Source organism: Mobula birostris, chromosome 2 (genome assembly GCF_030028105.1).
Source record: "Mobula birostris isolate sMobBir1 chromosome 2, sMobBir1.hap1, whole genome shotgun sequence".
Taxonomy (NCBI): Eukaryota; Metazoa; Chordata; class Chondrichthyes; order Myliobatiformes; family Myliobatidae; genus Mobula; species Mobula birostris.
The window spans coordinates 39,621,293-39,643,947 of NC_092371.1; the positions used below are offsets into that span (position 1 = coordinate 39,621,293).

Sequence of the window (22,655 nt, forward strand, 5' to 3'; positions counted from 1 at the left end):
TTATAAAAATCAAGGTGCACTTTGGGGATAAACACAAGAGATTCTGCAAATGTTGGAAATCTTGAGCAACACGTACACAAGGAAAGAGGAACTCAGCAAGTCAGGCAAAGTCTAAGGAGGGGAATAAACAGTTAACACTCTGGGTTGAGATCTTTCAACAGGACTGGAAAGGAAGAGGGCACAGATTGTGGCCAACAGACAATAGTTGATATCAAGATGCATTTATTAAAATATAGGGTTTTGGTTTTCATTAATTTGTTTATTTTATCATGAAACTTGTAATTGCATTGTACAGTGGTCCCCAACCAGCGGGCCGCAAAGCATGTGCTACTGGGCTGTGGGCCGCGAGGAAACGATATGATTTGGCGATATGAAATGATATGAGTCAGCTGCACCTTTCCTCATTCCCTGTCATGCCTACTGTTGAACTTTAATGCACGCGAGGTCATCAGTGACCCAAGACGTGCAAAGGAATGTGTCCGTGACCCATTTGTGAATGTTTCCGGTGGATCTTCCACGTCAGCGCGGGAAAAAGATCAACTCCTTGAGCTTGCAAATGACGGTAGGCTGAGAAGTATGATTGACATATCTCTGCCGGCATTCTGGATCAAAGTCAAGGCTGAATATCATGAGATAGCCACGAAAGCACTGAAAACGTTGCTTCCCATTTCCAACATCATAGCTCTGTGAAGCAGAGTGTTCTGCGATGAATACTAAATTGCAGAATAGACTGGACATAAGGAACCCCCTTCGAGTATCGCTGTCTCCCATCACCCCTCAATGGGACAGTCTTGTTGCAGGAAAACAAGCCCAGGGCTCCCACTGGTTCAGCGATATTGGTGTGTTGCAATGATTTTATATGTTCATACGGGGGAAATATGTGCTGTGTTTAATATCCAAATATTACTTAAAATGTTATGATGCTATTGACTTATAAGTGACTTATAATTCAGTGGTCCCAGCCTCTGGGCCACGAAGAATGCAACGGTACAGCGGTAGCCAGAACGCACCCAGTACATCTTTAAGAAAAAAGCCGAAATAAACAAACTAATTGATTAGGTGCTGCCCGGCACGTAAATGTCGGCCCAGATCAGAGGCGATTGCCAATTGCGTCACCTCTGATCTGGGCTGACATTTATGTGCCATGCGGCACCTAATCAATTAGCTTGTTTATTTTGGCTTTTTTCTTAAAGATGTGCTGGATGCGTTCTGTCCACCGCTGTATTCTTCACGGCAATGTACCAGCCCACAGCCCGGAGGTTTGGGACCACTGTTATAATTGACTTATCACTACATTCATGCGAGGAAAACATGCGCTGTGTGTTTACTATTAAGTTCGTTAGATAAACCCTTTAGAAATTAAATTGAGTGTATTAGCCACTTATAAGTGACTTATAGTTGACTTATCATCTATATTCCGGTTGTGGTGATTAACATCTCCCCCCACCCCGGGTCGGCCGGTCCGCAAAAATATTGTCAATATTAAACTGGCCCGCGGTGCAAAAAAGCTCAGAGACCCCTGGCATTGTATGTATTTTAATTATGTATGATTTTTAAAGCTGAGAATATATGATAAGACATGTTAAGTGGAAGTAGATACCTGGTCATTTACCGACCTTAGAAGAATAGTTAGCTTCATTTTGTGGTATCTTGCATTTTGATGACAATGCAGGGAGCTTTGGACATTTTAACTCTGGGTAAAATGAAATCAATAGCAACAGAGTCTATATTAGTTTTAGAGTTTGACTTGATTGTAAAACTATTGCAGAAATTTGGCACAGTAATTTCAGCAGCATGATGGCAAGTGCAAATATTATTTGACCAAACATGGGTGTAGAGCCCAGTTTGGTTCACTGCTGCATTCTCACTATGAGGAGTGAAGGAAGGGGTAAACATGGGCCTGATTACACTAGTTTGGAGGAACTGAATGTGACCAGTCAATGGATTGGGACATTCTAAAGGAGCCTCTGTAAACCGTGAGAATTGTATTTGGACTAGCTCCATGTCTGCACATGTAAACACAACTGTAAGAAAATCATTCCATCTACTTCAGATGAAACAAAGCATATTCACGATCTTCACTTAACTAATCTAAATGTATAAGTACAAGAACAAGGAGGTCATAACAAACATTTGTAAAGCAATCATCCAGCCATAATTCGAGTAAAGTGTACCACACTTTCAGAAAGATATAAAGGAAATTAGAGAAATGAAGAAGGTACTTACCAAAGTTATTTCAGGAATAAGGGTTTTAGTTACATGATAGGTGGAGAAGCTGGGATTGTGTTCTTTGCGTCAAAGGAGGTCAGGAAGGAATCAAATGGAGGTATTTAAAATCATGGAAAGTAGAGAGTAGGTGGAGAACTTTCTGTTGACAGAAGGCTCAAAAAGTAAGAGACACAAATTGAGAGTGAATAGGAAAATAGACTAAAGGACACATGAAGAGAAATCATATACAGTGTGCAGTGAGTGTCTGCAGTGCTCTTTCAGGAGTAATTGTGCAAGCAGATTCAACCATAGCATTCAAAAGGAGAGTTTGATAAACATCCAAAAGAAAAAAAGTTGCAGGGCTATGGGAAAGTCCAAAATAATATAGCAGGCATAGACCTGGACTAATCAAATGGCCTTCCGTGCTGTGACCACGTGATGGAAACCCATCTAATTTCCATCATCCCACTCCACCAGCCCCTTCCTCTGATAACTGCTTCTCTTCTGCATCTCTCCCACTATTCATCTTCCTAGTTGTAATTGTGACATCTACCACCCACATTGCTACCTTTCCGTAAGACCTTCACTTTAAAGCTTCCCCTTAAAACCCACCCCTGAACAAACAACGGGCTTCCTAATATCAAGCCCTTAACTTGACATTCATATTCATGTAACTAGTTCTATGAGCTGCCTCTGGATAATTTTCCACATCAAAGACAGGATATAAATGCAAGTTGTCACCATTCTGCCTCACCAGGCAATGTGGTTAGACACAAAGTGAGAAGTTTTAGATTTTATTGTTGCTTCAAGCAATTATTGGAATTGAAAAAAAATGACTATCTTAAATTTAAAGTTGCTGACAAAGGAGAAGACAGAATGAAAACTGCAGTGAAAGAAATAAATCAATATACAATTTGGAAAAGAAATAATATTTACTCCAATTGTAAACATTACAGATTTGTGTTTTCCAGTTTAATCACAGCAAATAATTTACATCAGATTTGAACCCCAGATTCCTAAATTTCATGCTTGCTGCAGGCTACAAAGCAATAGATCCATAATATTTTAGTATTGCATTCATTACTTGATAACTACTTTGTGAAGTTAAACTGAAAATTAAAAGTAGGCTCATTAGTTAGTTACCTTGATTTGTGCCAAATTATGAACTGCCTTGAACAATTCTCACAAATCTATGAAAGGAGTTCATTGCAACCTACTTTAAAAGGGCTTGGAAGAATAAGGCTAAAAATAATAAACATTGAACAAACGTAATATATAAGTGAATTGTAAAAAAGAAATATCTCTGGAAAGTTAAAAATATGCACATCACCACTGTCAAACACTTTGTAATAAAGGAGTCTACATAAAGTATATTGGTGCCCTCCTGTTCTATATTATATAAACAATCATACTTTGCACTTGGTTATAAAGAAGCATCGTTTAAATTTCAATGATCTAAGTGTTCATGAGCCATGAGGAATTTGAAACATAATACTTTCAGTTCTACTCAAAGAAGAAAAACAAATTACGAAGGAGAAAGCTGAAAAATACTATTATTGTTTTATGGCCTTTGGAAAATAAACTGTAAATTGGTGCAGTGTTGAACTCCGAGTGAACAGCAAAGTCTTATTAAAATAACTCATTTATTGTTACTGAAATACTAGCTGCTAGCACAGGATAATGAGGTGCTTGTGTCCGCACCAGCAGATGTTTTGAAAAGAACTTGCAGCATAATGGAGAATGCCAGTACTAGGATTAACACACAAGCTTTTCTGACTGAACCAATAGGCATTTTATTCTACAAAGCATTCTAAAAATGTTCACGATATTTCTCTTCTTCCTTCCAAACTTCTGTTTATTGATATTTTCTATAATTTCTTAAATTGCTCTGACATTTTAAAGTAATTATTGTATTGAAGTGGTTACAGTTTTGGTATCCACTCTCTTTAATGGTTCTGAGCAAGAACTGCCTCTATTGCAATTCTCTTCATGTCGCCTCCTGTATAAAATTTGCAAAGATAGTAATGCCATTGTGCAAGTTAAACAATTAAACCATTGTGTGATGGTAATGTTAGCAATTTATTAATATATATTGAATAGTTTGTAAAGTTTTGGCACTAATAGTGCAAACTAAAAGAATACATCAGACTTATTCATTCTTGCATGCAATTTGACCTCAGCTTTTCTAATGAGATTATAAAAAGTGAGGTCAAATACAGATTTCAATGAAACACCTTGATGAATAAGGATGCCAAGGCTCAATGATTAATTCCATTCATTGGTGATGAGCAATTGGATACTCAATTCCTCACTTGCAGACATCAGTCAGTTTGGACTGGCAACAACATCCCTTCTACAACCTCCATCAGCACAGGTGCAACACAAGGCTGTGTGCTTAGCCCCTGCTCTATAAGGAGCTGGTTAAATACTTTAAGAGGAGGAAACCAGAGGTCCATGACTCAGGCCTCATCGGGGGTCAGAGGTGGAGAAGATCAGCAACTTTAAATTCTACAGTGTTATAATTTCCAAGGATCTGTCCTGGGCCCAGTATACAAGTGCAATTATGAAGAAAGCACGGCAGCGCCTCTACTTCCTTAGGAGTTTGTGAAGATTCAGCATGACATCTGCAACCTTGACAAACTTCTATAGATGTCTGGTGGAGTATATTGACCGGCAACATTCCAGTCTGGTATGGAACCAACAATGTCCTTGAATGGAAAGTCTTTCAAAAAGTAGTGGATACGGCTCAGCCCATCATGGGTAAAGTCCTCTCCAGCACTGAGTACATCTACAAGGAACTTTATTCCAGGAAAGCAGCAACCATCATCTGGGAACCACCCCCCCCCAACCCCCCACCAGGCTCTCTTCTTGCTGCTGCCGTCAGTAAAAAGGAATCGGAGTATCAGGACTCACACTATGAGGTTCAGTTACCCTTAACTACCAGGCTCTGAACCACAGTGGATAAAATTCACTCCACTTTAGTTGCCCCATCACTGAACTGTTCCCACAACCAGTGGATTCACTTTCAAGGGCTCCTCATCTCATGTTCTTGATATTTATTGCTCATTTACAGTATTTGTTTTCTCTTCTTTCTTTATTTTGTATTTGCACAGTTTGCTGTCTTTTACACACTGGTCGTCTGGCCCGTCAGTGCAGGTTTTCATTGATTCTATTATGGTTGTTGGATTTATTGAGTATGTCTGCTAGGAAATGAATCTCAGGGTTGCATATGGTGACATCATATATGTACTTTGATAATAAATTTACCTTGAACTTTGATCTTTGATGAGCACTGTTCAATAGCTGGCTTTCTTTACAGCCATAAATCTGTTAACGTTTATATCCACAACTTTGTGAAATCTCTCCAATGGGCAATAGAGGCAATTAAATGAGAACAGGAGCAAATAGCTGTACAACAAATACCATTGATGATCATGAGCTGTTTAAATGCAGACTATCAGCTCTTGCTCCAGTTGTCAGAAACACTATGGATAGGCTTAATATCCCAAAGCAAAGAATAACAGCTGCAGAATTTGTTCCCTTAGTTTGATTCAGATCTTGTTGCCTAAAATGCCTATTTTAAAGGGATCAACAATCTTTTGATTGTTAAAAGTAGTGGGCTACCTGCTGCAATAGAACAACAGACTAGAACAAGTTAGGGCTGAACACTATAAAACTGCAAACCCAGTCTTCAGGAATAGAAAGCCAGTGGTCCGTGTGCCATTCCTCATTGGGGTATTAGAGGTGGAGGGGGTCAGTAACTTTAAATTCCTCAGTGTTATCATTTCAAAGGATCAATCCCCTGGGCTCAGCACTTAAGTGTGATTACAAAGAAAGCATGGCAGTGCCTCTACTTCCTTAGAAATGTGCAAAGATTCAGCATGACATCCAAAACTTTGACAAACTTCTGTAGATGTGTGGTGGAGAGTATATTAACTGGCTGCATCACAGACTGGTTTGGAACACCAATGCCCTTGAATAGAAAATCTACAAAAATTAAGTGAATATGGCCCAGTTCATCACGGGTAAAGCCCTCCACACCATTGAATACTTCTACAAGGAGCATTGTTGCAGGAAAGCAGCATCCATCATCTGGGACCCACACCACCCAGGTCATGCTCTCTTCTTACTGCTGCCATCAGTAGGAAGGTGCATAAGCCTCAGGCCTCACATCATGGGGTTCAGGAACAGCTATTACCCCTCAACCATCAGGCTCTTTAACCGGTGGGGATAACTTAACTTCACTCACCCCATCACTAAACTGTTCCCACAACCTATGGACTTACTTTCAAGGACTCTTCATCTCATGTTCTCAATATTTATTGCTTATTTAACTATTATCATTCTTTTTTTTTCTTTTACATTTGCGGCTTGTTGTCTTTTACACACTGGTTGTCCACCCTATTGAATGTGGTTTTTCATTGATTCTGCTATGGTTATTGAATTTATTGAGCAGGCCTGCAAGAAAATGAAACTCAGGGTTGTATATGGTGACATATTTGTACTTAGATAATAAATTTACTTTGAACTTAATGGGGTGACTAATAGAAAGTGTTGTAACGCGTAGTTATTTGAGTTACTGTCACCAGCCTGGGCATTCTCCTCTGACGTCTCTCACTAACAAAGCATTTTCACTCACAGGATTGCCATTCACTGATTTTTTTTTTGTTTCTTGCACCATTCTCTGTAAACTCCAGAGACTGTTGTGCATGATAATAGGAGATCAGCAGCTTCTGACATATTCAAACCACCCCTTCTGGCACTAACAATCATTCCACTGTCAAAGTTATTTAGGTCACATTTCTTCCTGATTCTGATGTTTGGTCTAAACAACAACTGAATCTCTTGACCATGTCTGCATGCTTTTATGCATTGAATTGCTGCCTCATGATTGGATCCTTAGATACCTGCATTAACCAGCAGGTGTACAGGTGTACCTAATAAAGTGGCCATAGAGTGTATATTTAAAATAGAGGTATCAGCTCTATGACCCACCATGAACATGCTGGGTCTAAAAATCCAAAATATTTATTTAATTTAACATGTTCATTTCTGCTGAACAGCCATCAACCTATAATGAAGACAAAAGAGATGGCAGATGCTGGAATCTAGAACAAAAAGCGTGAATTGGAAGAACTCAGTTAGTCAGGCAACATCTGTCCAAGCAAAAGAAATGTTTCAGGTCAAGATCCTACATTAAGACTGAGAGAGAAGAGCAAAAAATGCCAATATGTTGTAGTTTGTAGGAGGGTGAGATAGAAACTGGTATGTTATAAGTGGAACCAGATGGAGAGAGGATGTATAGGCAGATGGAACCAGGGGCAGGATCCCCATCTGGTTCACCCATTACTTACCGGTCCCTATCTTACACCTGGATATATTGGCAATCTTTCCTGCTTTTTAAAATATATTTCAGATATGCAGTAACTGTTGTGTTCAGTATCCCTCAATTCCAACATTGTTTTATTTCCCTCTGCCCTGTGTCCTGATTTGCCAGCCTGTTTCAGCTATCACTATTTACCTTACAGTTTCACTTTGTATCCAGCCTGCCATAGGCATTACTTAATTCTCTTCATCCCCAACCCATTCTCTGTATCTTAAATCAATTTCTCCCTATATAAACTATTCCTGGTTCTCATTAAAGATCATCAACCTAAAACATTATTTCTGTTTCTTTTACACAGATATTACTGAGTATTTTTAACACTTTCTGTTTGTAATTCAAATTTCTATCATCTGCAGCATTTTACTTTCCCAAATGAACCTTGGTTGTTTGCCCTAATCATCATGATGGACTATCATCCTTTGCTGGTAACTACACCGTTACGTCAGTCACATGAGATTTAAAGCATGACTTTGTTCATTTATTACAGTAGCGTTTTATATTTCACATTTTGAAGCATGCAATTGCCAATTTAAGAAGTATTTCCTTCATGAAATTTTTCTATTATCATTATTTTATGAAGCTTTTGTGAAATAATCTATTGCATGTCACCTTTATGAACAGGTGATGATCAGTTGCTCATTCACTAAATGGCTTCCTTTCTCATTATGTTTTGCATATTTCCAAATCAGTATCTTGTATTTTTAAATCCAAGTGGTTACATTAATAAGGCAGGAAAGTATTGTTGAAGATGCCTCCTTTCGGGTAGATGTCAAAGAATTCATGCCCCTATATAAACAAGTGGACTTCTCAAGGTAAGCAATGAAGCCTCAGCCAATAAATTCAAAGGAGACCAATTCATCTTTGGGATTATGCCATGAAAATGAATAGACTACAAAACCATGAGTATATTCCATATAAAATGAAAGCTACCATAAACACACGTATACAATGTACATGTTCTGTCTACGCTTACAATTACAATTCAATTATAATTTCAAAGGGCAAATTATAACCAGACATCCCAACCGCAAAAACTCATTTCAGAGAGGTAGCACCACCATTTCAGGGAGGTAGCATTCCTGCCCCTTGCAACCCCATATCCACACCCCCCCCCCCCGTCGACCTCCAAGGGTGTATGTAATACTTTGTTTAGTGATTTTGTCTAATCTGTAAACCAAGTTGGGTATATGCAGAACATGTGACATTAAAATATGTACTTATATTATATTATCATGTTTATTCTATTACAACTTTAAGCAAGTCTACAGGGAATTTGGCCTCATCACGTAGGACATCAATAGCGTAGCTCCTTAGCAGCCAGCCAGCTAGTTTAAATAACATTAGCTATGCTAATGAACGAATGACACCTATTAAACTCACCTCAACATGTCTTTTACATTTTAACCCACCATGGGCAATAGAAAAGTCACTGTTGCAAACAGCGCAGCGAGCAACACTGTCATTATTTTTGAGGTCCACTGTAAAGCCTGCCCACAGAGAAAACTGATAGGTCTATTTAGCAGGGGTCCACAACCATTTTTGCACCACAGACTGGTTTAATATTGACAACATTCTTGCAGACCAGCCGACTGGGGGTGGGGGTGTTAATCACGACTGGAACATAGGTGATAAGTCAATTATAAGTCAATAGCATCATAACATTTTAAATAACATAGAAACATAGAAAACAGGTGCAGGAGTAGGCCATTTGGCCCTTCGAGCCTGCACCACCATTCAGTACGATCATGGCTGATCATCTAACTCAGAACCCTATACCTGCCTTCTCTCCATACCCCCTGATCCCCTTAGCCACAAGGGCCTTATCTAACTCCCTCTTAGATATAGCCAATGAACTGGCCTCAACTGTTTCCTGTGTCAGAGAATTCCACAGATTCACCACTCTCTGTGTGAAGTAGTTTTCCCTCATCTCGGTCCTAAAAGGCTTCCCCTTTATCCTCAAACTGCGACCCCTCGTTCTGGACTTCCCTAACATCGGGAACAATCTTCCTGCATCTAGCCTGTCCAATCCCTTTAGAGTTTTATACGTCTCAATCAGATCCCCCCTCAATCTTCTAAATTCCAGAGAGTATAAACCTAGTCAATCCAGTCTTTCATCATATGAAAGTCCTGCCATCCCAGGAATCAATCTGGTGAAACTTCTTTGTACCCCCTCTATGGCAAGAATGTCTTTCCTCATTTTAGGGGACCAAAACTGCACACAATACTCCAGGTGTGGCCTCACCAAGGCTTTGTACAACTGCAGTAGTACCTCCCTGCTCCTGTACTCGAATCCCTTTGCTATGAATGCCAGCATACCATTCGCCTTTTCCACCGCCTGCTGTACCTGCATGCCCACTTTCAATGACTGGTGTACAATGACACCCAGGTCTCGTTGCACCTCCTCTTTTCCTAATCGGCCACCATTCAGATAATAATCTGTTTTCCTGTTCTTGCCACCAAAGTGGATAACCTCACATTTATCCACAGTAAATTGCATCTGCCATGAATTTGCCCACTCACCTAACCTATCCAAGTCACCCTGCATTCTCTTAGCATCCTCCTCACAGCTAACACTGCCACCCAGCTTCGTGTCATCTGCAAACTTGGAGATGCTGCATTTAATTCCCTCGTCTAAGTCATTAATATATATTGTAAACAACTGGGGTCCCAGCACTGAGCCTTGTGGTACCCCACTAGTCACCGCCTGCCGTTTTGAAAAGGTCCCGTTTATTCCCACTCTTCGCTTCCTGTCTGCCAACCAATTCTCTATCCACATCAATACCATACCCCCAATACAATGTGCTTTAAGTTTGCACACTAATCTCCTGTGTGGGACCTTGTCAGAAGCCTTTTGAAAATCAAAATATACCACATCCACTGGTTCTCCCCTATCCACTCTACTAGTTACATCCTCAAAAAATTCTATGAGATTCGTCAGACATGATTTTCCTTTCACAAATCCATGCTGACTTTGTCCGATGATTTCACAGCTTTCCAAATGTGCTGTTGTCACATCTTTGATAACTGACTCCAGCAGTTTCCCCACCACCGACGTTAGGCTAACCGGTCTATAATTCCCCGGTTTCTCTCTCCCTCCTTTTTTAAAAAGCGGGGTTACATTAGCCACCCTCCAATCCTCAGGAACTAATCCAGAATCTAAAGAGTTTTGAAAAATTATCACTAATGCGTCCACTATTTCTTGGGCTACCTCCTTAAGCACTCTGAGATGTAGACCATCTGACCCTGGGGATTTATCTGCCTTCAATTCCTTCAATTTACCTAACACCACTTCCCTACTAACATGTATTTCCCTCAGTTCCTCCATCTCACTAGACCCTCTGTCCCCTATTATTTCCGGAAGATTATTTATGTTCTGAGTGAAAACAGAATCAAAGTAGTTATTCAATTGGTCTGCCATGTCCTTGTTCCCCATGATCAATTCACCTATTTCTGACTGTAAGGGACCTATAGATTGGTCTTAACCAATCTTTTTCTTTTCACCTATCTATAAAAGCTTTTACAGTCAGTTTGGATATTAAACACATAGAGCATATTTTCCTCGTATGAACATATAAAATCATTGCAACACACCAAACACATTGCAAGCACATCGCTGAATCAGTGGGAGCCCTGGACTTGTTTTCCTGCAACAAGACGGTGCCATCGAGGAGTGATGGGAGACAGCGATACTCGAAGGGGGTTCCGTATGTCCAGTCTATTCCGCAATTTAGTTCTTATTGAATTCATTGCAGAAAACTCTGCTTCGCAGCGATATGATGTTGGAAATGGAAGCAATGTTTTCAGTGCTTTCGTGGCCATCTCAGGATATTCAGCATTGACTTTGATCCAGAATACCGGCAGAGATGTTATGTCAAACATACTTTTCAGCCCGCCGTCATTTGCAAGCTCAAGGAGTTGATCTTTCCGCGCTGACATGGATGACACGTGTGTAATGACCTCGCGTGCATTCGTTCAACAGTGTGTGACAGGGAATGAGGAAAGGTGCAGCTGACTCATATCGTTTCCTCACGGCCTGGTGGTTGGGGACCACTCTTAGCACGAAGAGAGACCAATCAGGATGCTCGCTCTCCCTCTCAAAAAAATCTATTTCCTGGATATTGTATATAATTTCTGCATGTCAGGGAGCCACTACTAATATGTGGGAGACTCCTGGAACTTCCGGGAGAGGTGGGACGTCTGTATAACTCACTTGAAAATTGCTGGCAGAATTTGAGAATGCAGTTAAAATTACTTATTTAACTAGCATACAACACTTAAGTATGTTAACTTGGCAGTAATTCATGCTTAAAAATTTAAGGCAGAGTACTGACCAATTCAGGGATTCAAAATTAATTTAACTCATTCTGAGGAAGAAACTTTGACCTGAAACATTAATTCAGGATCTCTCTCCACAGAGGAAACCTTACCAGCTGAGTGACCCTAACATTTTCTATTGTTGTTTCAGATTTCCAGAGGCTGGGCACGTGGCCAAGTGGTTAAGGCATTCGTCCAGTTATCTCAAGGTCGCTAGATCGAGCCTCAGCTGTGGCAGCGTGTTTGTGCCCTTGAGCAAGGCACTTAATCACACATTGCTCTAGTCTATGCGAGGAGTGGCGCCCCACATAGACTTCCAATCTGCGCCTTGTAAGGCATGAAAATGCCCAACGCAGGCCTCTCATGGTCTGAGTCGATGTTCCCTCCCTCCCTCCCCTCCACAGGCTGAAGATTTTGCTTTTGATTTAACCTGTAACACCAATTCCTGGTGTACTTTGCTTCACTGCTGAAGTATGGCTGGTTACACACTGGTCTGAGTCACATAATGATTTTCACTTTAGTTATGCATAAAGCACCATCATTTGCAACATCTTTTTTGGAACATTGTAGGTGATTTTTGATGACTGCCTTGAGATAAACCATCATTCTTCATTCCCATGTTAACTATGCATAATAAAATGCTGCATGTATGCTCAGTCTCCTGCTTACCTTTCATCATTTTAACCACCACTTCCATGACTGTCCAAATATGAGATACTATGGTAGCCCTGAATCTCCAAGACCCATTCTCTAAACTAGCAACCCTTTGTTGCTTGATGGAGGCTGCAGACTCTACACTCCTACCTCCACTATTACCCCTGCTGATAATATTTCATATTTGAGCATGTTCCAAAGCTCATCCCCAAGAAAGATGACCCCAAGGTCCAAACCTTGGCTATTCCATTATTGTGATACCTGCAAAAGGATCCCCTATCCTGCCTGTGATGACCTAACCCTCATCCTCTAGCAACCATTTCTCTCTCTCTCCTCCTCAGCCTCACTTCCGGATCTGACTCCAGAGGTACAAGGTCAATTTAGTCCTCAAATCTGCAGAAGAGGGTGCACACTGAAATGTCAGCTTGACAGCACTAGAATTTTTGAACCTAGATATTTTGATATATTTAAACACCCTCATGTGATAATGTTATTCAATTTGAAATTAAATATTCCTGGCACTTTGAAAAACCCATATCCTAAAAATTGAGAAAGGTTGACGTCCTACTGACAGTAGAGTGTTAGCACTGATATCAGTTTCAGTACTGTCTCTCAGGGTACAATCATGATGCTCTTTAGGAAAATAAACAGCAGTAAATTGTCATCAAGATGCCCTTTTAGCTGGGAGATGAGAACTAATCGGGGACTGTTTGGTGGCTTTAAACATATTAGGAAAGTCTTGGACTCAGAAATTGAAATGAAGAGTTGGTTAGGGTCCAAGGGAGTCTGCTGGGATTAGATAACAGGAGGAGCAGATGGCAGTTTGAAGGATGGTTGGAATGTAGATGGATACCCATTTATACTTTCCCAAACATCCTTCTACTAATTTAGGGGAGAGACATATGCAGATACAAGATCCACTGGCATAAAATTCTGGCAATACAAGTAAGATAACAGATGTTGGAATTTGGAGTAAAAAAAAATCTATTGGAGGAACTCAGTGGAACAAGCAGCTTCTGTGGGTGGTGAGAAGGAATTGCTAACATTTCAGGTCAAAAGCCAACATCAGGAAAATTCCACCAGCACAAAACTCCACTGGCCAGCACATTTGGAGAAAAGAGTAAAGAAACATGCCTATGTTGGAATAAGCTCTTCTTGGGCTTCCAGTCGAATGCAGTTATCAACTTTAACCAACATTTCGATGACAGACTCTGCCATACACAGTCTGTCATATACCCCTGTCAACCAGTCCACCAGAATGGTTAGTCAGGTTTCCACTGTGTATATATACCACCAGACTAGACACGCCTAGGCATCATCCCTGATGAAGATGGCAGAGTTTGTCACAGAAATGGTTAAAATCGATACCTGTACCCGACTGGAAGCTTGAGAAGAGTTTATTCATTATATACATCAGGAAAGCACCGGATTGTTTATCCCTATGTTAGCGTTATCACTGAGAATCCAGGAGCAGCAGTCAGGCAGACTACTGAAAGGATCGGTGTCATGGAAGTGCATGAATTGAATGGGTAGGTTGAATCAAGCCTTGAGTCTCGGGGGGGGGGAGGGCTGTAATGAGTCATAGAGTGTTGTAGAGCCCTCTGGAACCAAAAAATGCACCCTTATACCAACCTTAATGATCATCTGCACTAATCCCATTCTCCTGTAATAGGCCTGGGGTGTCAGACACATGATTGGGTACTGATGGTGGTGGGGAGGGGAAAGCAATTGGCTGAGTGTAGGGTCTCTAAGCATATCAGGGGCAAAGGTGAACACCAAGCAGATTGCATTAAAAGACATGGCTTGCTGCATGAAACAGACTCAACAGCAGTGGACCACAATTCTAGAGAATGCTGAACTCTCTGGTTAAGGGCTCCTTCAATGTCTGTACAATTCACATGTCTTACATGCATAAATGAGGTTGCCATAAGTGACATCAAAGTGTACAACCCAACTTCACAATATGTTTCTGTAGGTCTCCCGCTGGAAAAAGGAAAACTTGTGGAATTGCACTGCAAGAGCACAAATAACTTGACTATGTTTAGAGTGGTGTAGGAAAGTATTGTATTCCATATCGTGTTTCCAACTCAGTCTGTGGGTGTGGAACTAGAGAATTATGACCAGCTGTACCACATCTTATTACTGGCTTTTCTAAGAATATAGCTAAATTCCACTGCCCAGAATCCAATACACAGTTTTTTTTTTGCTTTTATTCTCAACATTAATGACTTATACCTTTTGTTTGACAGCTCAGTCTGACCAAGGCTGTAAACTTTCCGGTAGGTGCAATCCAAATACAGAGACAGATTAATAGATAGTTCTCCTGATCATAAAGTCCAAATGTGATATACAGACTATAGAAAATTTTTAATGATGCAACTTTTTCTGTACCATACAAATGAAGCAATTTTTGGATTTTAAACATCTTGTTTAAAACAGAGAATAGATATCTAAAGTAACATTTGAGTATATAATACGAAATAAATAATTTTGCTTTGGTGTTTCTTACTCAGATTTTGTTAGGGGCATTGTCAACTTATAAGCTTTGAAATTGTAGGAGGTGGAAAATACTGACACAAAAACATTAACATGTTGTAATTTTGTTGCTTTTTTCTAAATTCCTCCCTAATACAGCTATACATGTTTGTAGCCTTTGGTGAAAGTTGTCATATTTCCATTTCTTAGACTGACCCTAGATAATGAGTGTTGACAAGTTAGGCAATGATGCAGGACATCTAGCTCATTTACTGTAGATAACAGTGAGAAGCAACAATAAGATAACTGTCAAGAAATAGCAAATGCTGAATTTTCATTTCCACAATCTCACCCCTCCTCATTCCATACTAAATCTAACATTATTACATTCTTGACAGCTGTGTCACATAAATTCATAGAAATCAACAACAACATGAAAATGCACTGGGGACTTGCTGCATTTCATAGAAATATAGAAAACCTACAGCACAATATAGGCCCTTCGGCCCACAAAGCTGTGCCGAACATGTACTTACTTTACAGTTTATCTAGGGTTACCCATAGCCCTCTATTTTCCTTAGCTCCATGCACCTATCTAAAAGTCTCTTAAAAGACCCTATCGTATCCGCCTCCACCACCATCGCCAGCAGCCCATTCCAAGCACTCACCACTTTCTGCGTAAAAAACTTACCCCTGATATTTCCTCTTTACCTGCTGCCAAGCACCTTAAAACTGTGCCCTCTCATGTTAGCCATTTCAGCCTTAGGAAAAAGCCTCTGACTATCTACATGATCAATGCCTCTCATCATTTTATACACCTCTATCAGGTCACCTCTCATCCGCCGTCACTCCAAGGAAAAAAGGCCGAGTTCACTCAATCTGTTCTCATAAAAGGCATGCTCCTCAATCCAGCCAACGTCCTTATAAATCTCTTCTGCATCTTTTCTATAGTTTTCACATACTTCCTGTAGTGAGGTGACCAGAACTGAGCATAGTACTCCAAGTGGGGTCTGACCAGGGTCTTATATAGCAGTAATATTATCCCTCGGATCTTGAACTCAATCCCATGGTTGATGAAGGCCAATTCACTGTATGCCTTCTTAACCACACAGTCAACCAGCGAAGCAACTTTGAGTGTCCTATGGACATGGACCCCAGGATCCCTCTGATCTTCCACACTGCCAAGAGTCTTACCATTAATACCACATTGTGCCATCATATTTGACCTACCAAAATGAACCACCTTACACTTATCTGGGTTGACTTCCATCTGCCTCTTCTCAGCCCAGTTTTGCATACTATCAATGTCTCATTGTAACCTTTGACAGCCCTCCACACTATCCACAACACCTCCAACCTTTGTGTCATCAGCAAGCTTACTAACCCATCCCTCCACTTCCTCATCCAGGTCATTTATAAAAATCACAAAGAGAAGTGGTCCCTGAACAGATCTCTGAGGCACACCACTGGTCACCAACCTCCATGAAGAATATGGTCACACAACCACACTTTGTCTTCTTGTGGGCAAGCCAATTCTGGATCCACAAAGCAAGATCCCCTTGGATCCCATGCCTCCATACTTTCTCAATAAGTCTTGCATGGGTTGCCTTATCAAATGCCTTGCTGAAATCCATATACACTATATTTGCTGCTCTACCTTCATCAATGTGTTCAGTCACATCCTCAAAAAATTCAATCAGGCTCGTAAAGTATGACCTGCCTTTGACAAAGCCATGTTGACTATTCCAAATTATATTATGCCTCTCCAAATGTTCATAAATCTTGCCTCTCAGGATCTTTTTCATCAACTTACCAACCACTGAAGTAAGACTCACTGGCCTATAATTTTCTGGGCTATCTCTACTCCTTTTCTTGAATAATGGAACAACACCTACAACCCTCCAATCCTCCGGAACCACTCCCGTCCCCATTGATGATGCAAAGATCATCGCCAGAGGCTCAGCAATCCCCTCCCTCACCTCCCACAGTAGCCTGGGGTGCATCTCTTCCAGTCCTGGTGACTTATCCAACTTGATGTTTCCAAAAGCTCCAGCACATCCTCTTTCTTAATGTCTATATGCTCAAGCTTTTCAGTCCACTGTAAGTCATCCCTATAATTGCCAAGGTCCTTTTCCATAGTGAATACTGAAGCAAAGTATTCATTAAGTACCTCTGCTATCTCCTCCGGTTCCATACACACTTTTCCACTGTCACACTTGATTGGTCCTATTCTCTGATGTCTTATCCTCTTGCTCTTCACACACTTGTAGACTGCCTTGGGGTTTTCCTTAATCCTGTTTGCCAAAGCCTTCTCATAGCCCCTTCTGCTCTCCTAATTTCTTTCTTAAGCTCCTTTCTGCTAGCCTTATAATCTGCTAGATCTCCATCATTATATCATTTTTTGAACCTTTTGTAAACTTTTCTTCTTGACTAGGTTTTCAGCAGCCTTTGTACACCATGGTCCCTGTACCCTACCATCCTTTCCTTGTCTCATTGGAATGTACCTACGCAGAATGCCACGCAAATATCCCCTGAACATTTGCCACATTTCTGCCATACATTTCTCTAAGAATACCTGCTCCCAATTTATACTTCCAAGTTCCTGCCTAATAGCTTCATACTTCCCCTTACTCCAATTAAACGCTTTCCTCACTTGTCTGTTCCTATCCCTCTCCAATGTTATGGTAAAGGAGATAGAATTGTGATAACTATTCTTTGTTTTTAATATAAAATATTGACTTAAATTTACAGAATCTCAAATCAACATTTGCATTTTTACTGATGCTAAATTTAAAGAATAATGTAACCCTTCACTTTCTTTCATTCATGTTATGAAAGACACTTTACAAAATCTACGTTCTACAGGTCATATCCAACCGTGAAGCAAATTGGCTCACGGATGAAACATAGAAACACAGAAAACCTACAGCACAATACAGGCCCTTCGGCCCACAAAGTTGTGCCGAACATGTCCCTACCTTAGAAATTACCTAGGGTTACCCATTGCCCTCTATTTTTCTAAGCTTCATGTACCTATCCAAAAGTCTCTTACAAGACCCTATCATATCCGCCTCCACCACCGTTGCCGACGGCCCATTCCACGCACTCATCACTCTCTGAGTAAAAACTTACCCCTGACATCTCCTCTGTACCTACTCCCAAGCACCTTAAACCTGTGTCCTCTTGTGGCAGACATTTCAGCCCTGGGAAAAAGCCTCTGACTATCCACACGATCAATGCCTCTATCAGGTCACCGCTCATCCTCTGTCGCTCCAGGGAGAAAAGGCCGTGTTCACTCAAACTGTTTTCATAAGACATGCTCTGCAATCCAGGCAACATCCTTGTAAATCTCCTCTGCACCTTTTCTATGGTTTCCACATCCTTTCTGTAGTGAGGTGACCGGAACTGAGCACAGTAATTACTGCATATGAAAATGCAAAAAATGATCCAAAAGAAAGCATGCCTAAAAGTAAAAATTGACTGTCAAAGCTAAGGCAAAATGAAATGTTATTAAAGAAGTGATGAGGGTGCACGGTGAAAGTCACTCAGGCCGTTGGAAAGGAATTGTTTCTCCACTGATTTTGTTTATTATTGGAAGCCAGCAGAAAGCTAGATGGAGAATAAGTTGGCCATCCGTTGTGTGAACTATGGGTATTGGCTGATCAAAATGGAAACATTGACAAATTAAATACCCAGAAAAGGCAAATAAATCAACTGCAGTAGTTTATTGGCATAGCCCTCCTTCTTGAGTTAGATATGGGTTTATGACCTTTGAAAAACACAAATATACACATGCAGTTCTGTGATTTGTTGAGCTGCAGCTTTCCAAGTCCAGCAATTGGTGTTCAGTCCTGATCTCTGTGAATGAGTGGGTTTACCCTGAGTGCTCTTATTTCTTAAAACATCTCAAAGATGTGCTGGCCATTATAACTTGCACCTGGTGTGTAGGTGAATGGTAGAATCTAAGGGGTGTTGATGGGAATGTGGAGAAAATAAAATGGAATTAGTGCCAAATAATATGAGGGGTGATTGATAAGTTTGTGGCCTAAAGTAGAAGGAGACAATTTTAGAAAAGCTAGCACATTTATTTTTCCACATAGTCCCCTCCTACATTTACACACTTAGTCCAGTGGTCGTGGAGCATATGGATCCCTTTTTTGTAGACGTCGGCGTCTTGGACCTTCAGAAAGTGCTCCACAGCAGGGTGATTGATAAGTTTGTGGCCTAAGGTAGAAGGATATGATTTATTAACTTCAATCTTCCTGCATAATCACTCAAAGAGTTGAATTGCAAGTGCATGTAATGAGAGCTGTATTCTTCTACATTAGGCCACAAACTTATCAATCACCTCTGCTGTGGACCACTTTCTGGAGATCCAAGACGCCGACTTCTACAAAGAAGGGAACCGTATGCTCCACGACCGCTGGACTAAGTGTGTAAATGTAGGAGGGGACTATGTTGAAAAATAAATGTGCTAGGTTTTCTAAAATTGACCCTCCTACCTTAGGCCACAAACTTATCAATCACTCCTGGTACTTGCTGGTCAGTGTGTGGATTCAGTGGCCTGTTTCTGTGTTGTGTGAATCTAATTTATGATACTAAAACCCTTCAATTCACACAACACAAATACAAGCACAAAGCCTTTTCAGGAAGAGGTGGATATCCAGTTTCAATGCCTTACAACTGAATAGGCATCAGTTTCTCAAGTGTATTTGACTTCAGTAGTGAATACAAGCAGAAGAGTCTAAAGACTCGAAAACCAAGACAATAATTGGTGCAACATTACAACTGTTTTCTTGAGTAATTCTGAGAAGGGCTCAGTTCATAGATGTGGTGAAGCCACATTTCATTGTTAACAATGAGCTGCTCTTTGCTGTACATCAGTGGAACAATGAATGACCTTGGAGCCTGGCTGAATAGTTGTGACACACTATGCCCATGAGTATTTTAGCCATTGGGTCTGGCTGCATGGATGTTCCACTCTTTCTTTCACATACCACTGCAGAGTTAGAAAAGCAAAGAATTAATTGGGTAAAGGGCTGGGGGCTAGATCAGAGCCTTGGCCTGGAGTTGGACTTCAGTCATACAGTTTGGTTGAAGCCTTGGTTAGGGTCAGTTCAGGGAGTCAAGAGGAATTGTTATGCAAAGCAAGACATAAATCTTGTGGTGGTGAATGGTGTGGATGTGGATGCTGGGCATTGTGCAGGAAAATCAATGCTGTGGTTGGGAAGGGGCTATAAAGTTGAGTGGCATTGTTTCTAAAGGAGGTAAGGCAAGTAACACAACCTGTCTCACATGATTTTCAAACCTGGGATGGGACCTATAAGGGATTTGGCTGTTTTGAAAACAGCATGATGTTATTTCCTCAGAGATCGTCTGCAGGGGTCTCACAGCTAAGCTCTTCAATGTCTGTCTAGTTTGTTACTGGAAGTGCCTGGTCATATTCTCACAGTGAAAACGCTGCTGAGGAAATTCACTTTGACAAATTTGGCTTTTGTGTGTGAGACCCTATAAACAATAAAGCTATTTGTAAGAGTTACTGGAGTAAAGAGATATTTAAAGTGGTATGTATAACATACTAGTGCTCACTAAAGTTTTAATGAAAGCTTCTATCTTCAGCTTTGTGTAGGAAAGAAACATTAACACTTCAGGTCAATGATTGTTCATCTGACAAGAAATATTTACTGTGTTTTCTCTCCAAAAGTTCTGCCTAACATGCTGGCTTTTTCCAACAATTCCTGAAAGTATTCATTTGTTGATTCAGTTAATGCTTTATGTAGGAAGCCATGCTTCCAAAGGACGAAAAAAAACCCCACTGCAAATAATTTGCTCTTTCAAATGTCACTGCCAATGTTAAGTGTAGTCAAGGGCCATTCCTCTTTATAAATGTGCACGGTGCCCTAGGAACCCTGCCAAATACATCCATGCTACTGCTTAGGAAATATTCTAATTATTGATACTCCTGAGATGCAACACTCAAATCGAGTGCAGTCCCCAAGTTTGCCCTCTTGTTGAGTTCACATGACATAGGAATCAGCTGGTGTAAAACCCATCTTTCTTAAAAGAGTACGCGAGGTGTGCTTGAGCTGGTGTTCGGTAAAGTTGTATTCTTCCATGGCACACATTCATGGTGAACACTCCTTTGAGTAGGATTTGCTTTTCATAAACACAGAAAATTCTGCAGATGCTGGAAATCCAAAGCAACACACAGACTGCTGGAGGAACTCAGCAGGTGGCACCTATGGAAGTGAATAAACAGCCAACATTTTGGGCTGAGACCCTTCTTCAGGACTGGAAAGGAAGGGGGAAGATGTCAGAATAAAAGATAGGGGTAAGGGAAGGAGGATTAGTTAGAAGGTGATTGGTGAAGCTAGGTGGGGAGGAAAAGTAAAGGGCTGGAGTGGAAGGAATCTAATAGTAAAATCAAAGCCAAATTCCAACTGTAGGGAAAGTTATACAGTAAACACCAACCTTAGCGCTTTCTGGTTAATCTCTTATTAGAACCAGCAAGCCACATATCTCAAAAGCCTACCACCTAATTTAATATTATGAGTGATCTTGTGCCTTGTCTATTTTGCTGCACAATTCACACATCCATTGAGTGCCCAAAAATGTATCATTTCTCACCTTGAACGTGAATGACTATTGAATGTTTAGAGTATTTTGAGGTAACAAATTCCAAGGATTTACAATCCTCTACATAACAAAATTTCTCCTCATCACCATACTGAATGTTGGAGCCTCTCCCTCTCACTCCCTCCTTATCCTGAGACCATTATTAACTATTTCAGAACTCGCAGCTAAGGAACAAAGCTTCCCTGTGTCCAACTTGTCAATCATTCTAATATGCTTCAATGAGATCATTCTTATTATTCCATATTAAAGGGAGTATTAACCAAAATTAATTGCTTACTTTTTATTGAATTACATCATTATCTCAGGAATCAAACTAATAAATCAACAATGCATTGACCCCAGGGTGTCCTTTCTCATACATGGAGACTAAAATTACATGTATTGTAATGCACAAAATACCTAAATTCGTTATACAAAGCTCTGTGGGCAAATCAATATGCAATATGCTAGAAGATTAGGAGAGTGGACAGGTAATGGAGCACAATATAAGAGCATGTGAAATTGGTCACTCTGCTAAGAAGTTCGGAAAACAACATGTACATATAAAACACAGAGATCCAGAGTAAATTCAATCCTATTCTTTATTGCAAATGGGATTTGAATACAAAATTAAACAGTTTTGGCTTTTAAAGAGGTTTGGCTGAGATTTATAGGGGTTTGGTGAAGCTTCATTTACAGTATTTACATTTGAGAAACATCTGGATGAGCACTTATATAACCAAGGCACAGAAGGTTAAAGATCAAGTGCTGGAAAATGGGATTGATATAGATGAGTCCTCAGTGGTGAGATGACAGGCCTGTTTCTGTACTGTGTGACTCTTTGACTATATTTTCAAACTGATGCCTTGGCAGGCAATGGTCTTTGGTCATTTCTGCATAGAAAATCAAAATAAGGCATTTTTGAAGCTGTCTTATAGTATGTAGAATGGAAGCATACACTAATTACATCCTTCTTCAGCTTTGGAGTAAATCCATGTAATAT

At 40.4% G+C, this 22,655-nt stretch overlaps 1 protein-coding gene across 5 annotated transcripts in view; it reads right to left on the reverse strand.

The window, feature by feature from the left end:
• bcas1 (brain enriched myelin associated protein 1) overlaps positions 1–22,655 on the reverse strand; it is a 151,286-nt gene that overhangs the window by 57,462 nt on the left and 71,169 nt on the right. The gene's annotated exons all lie outside the window — the stretch shown is intronic.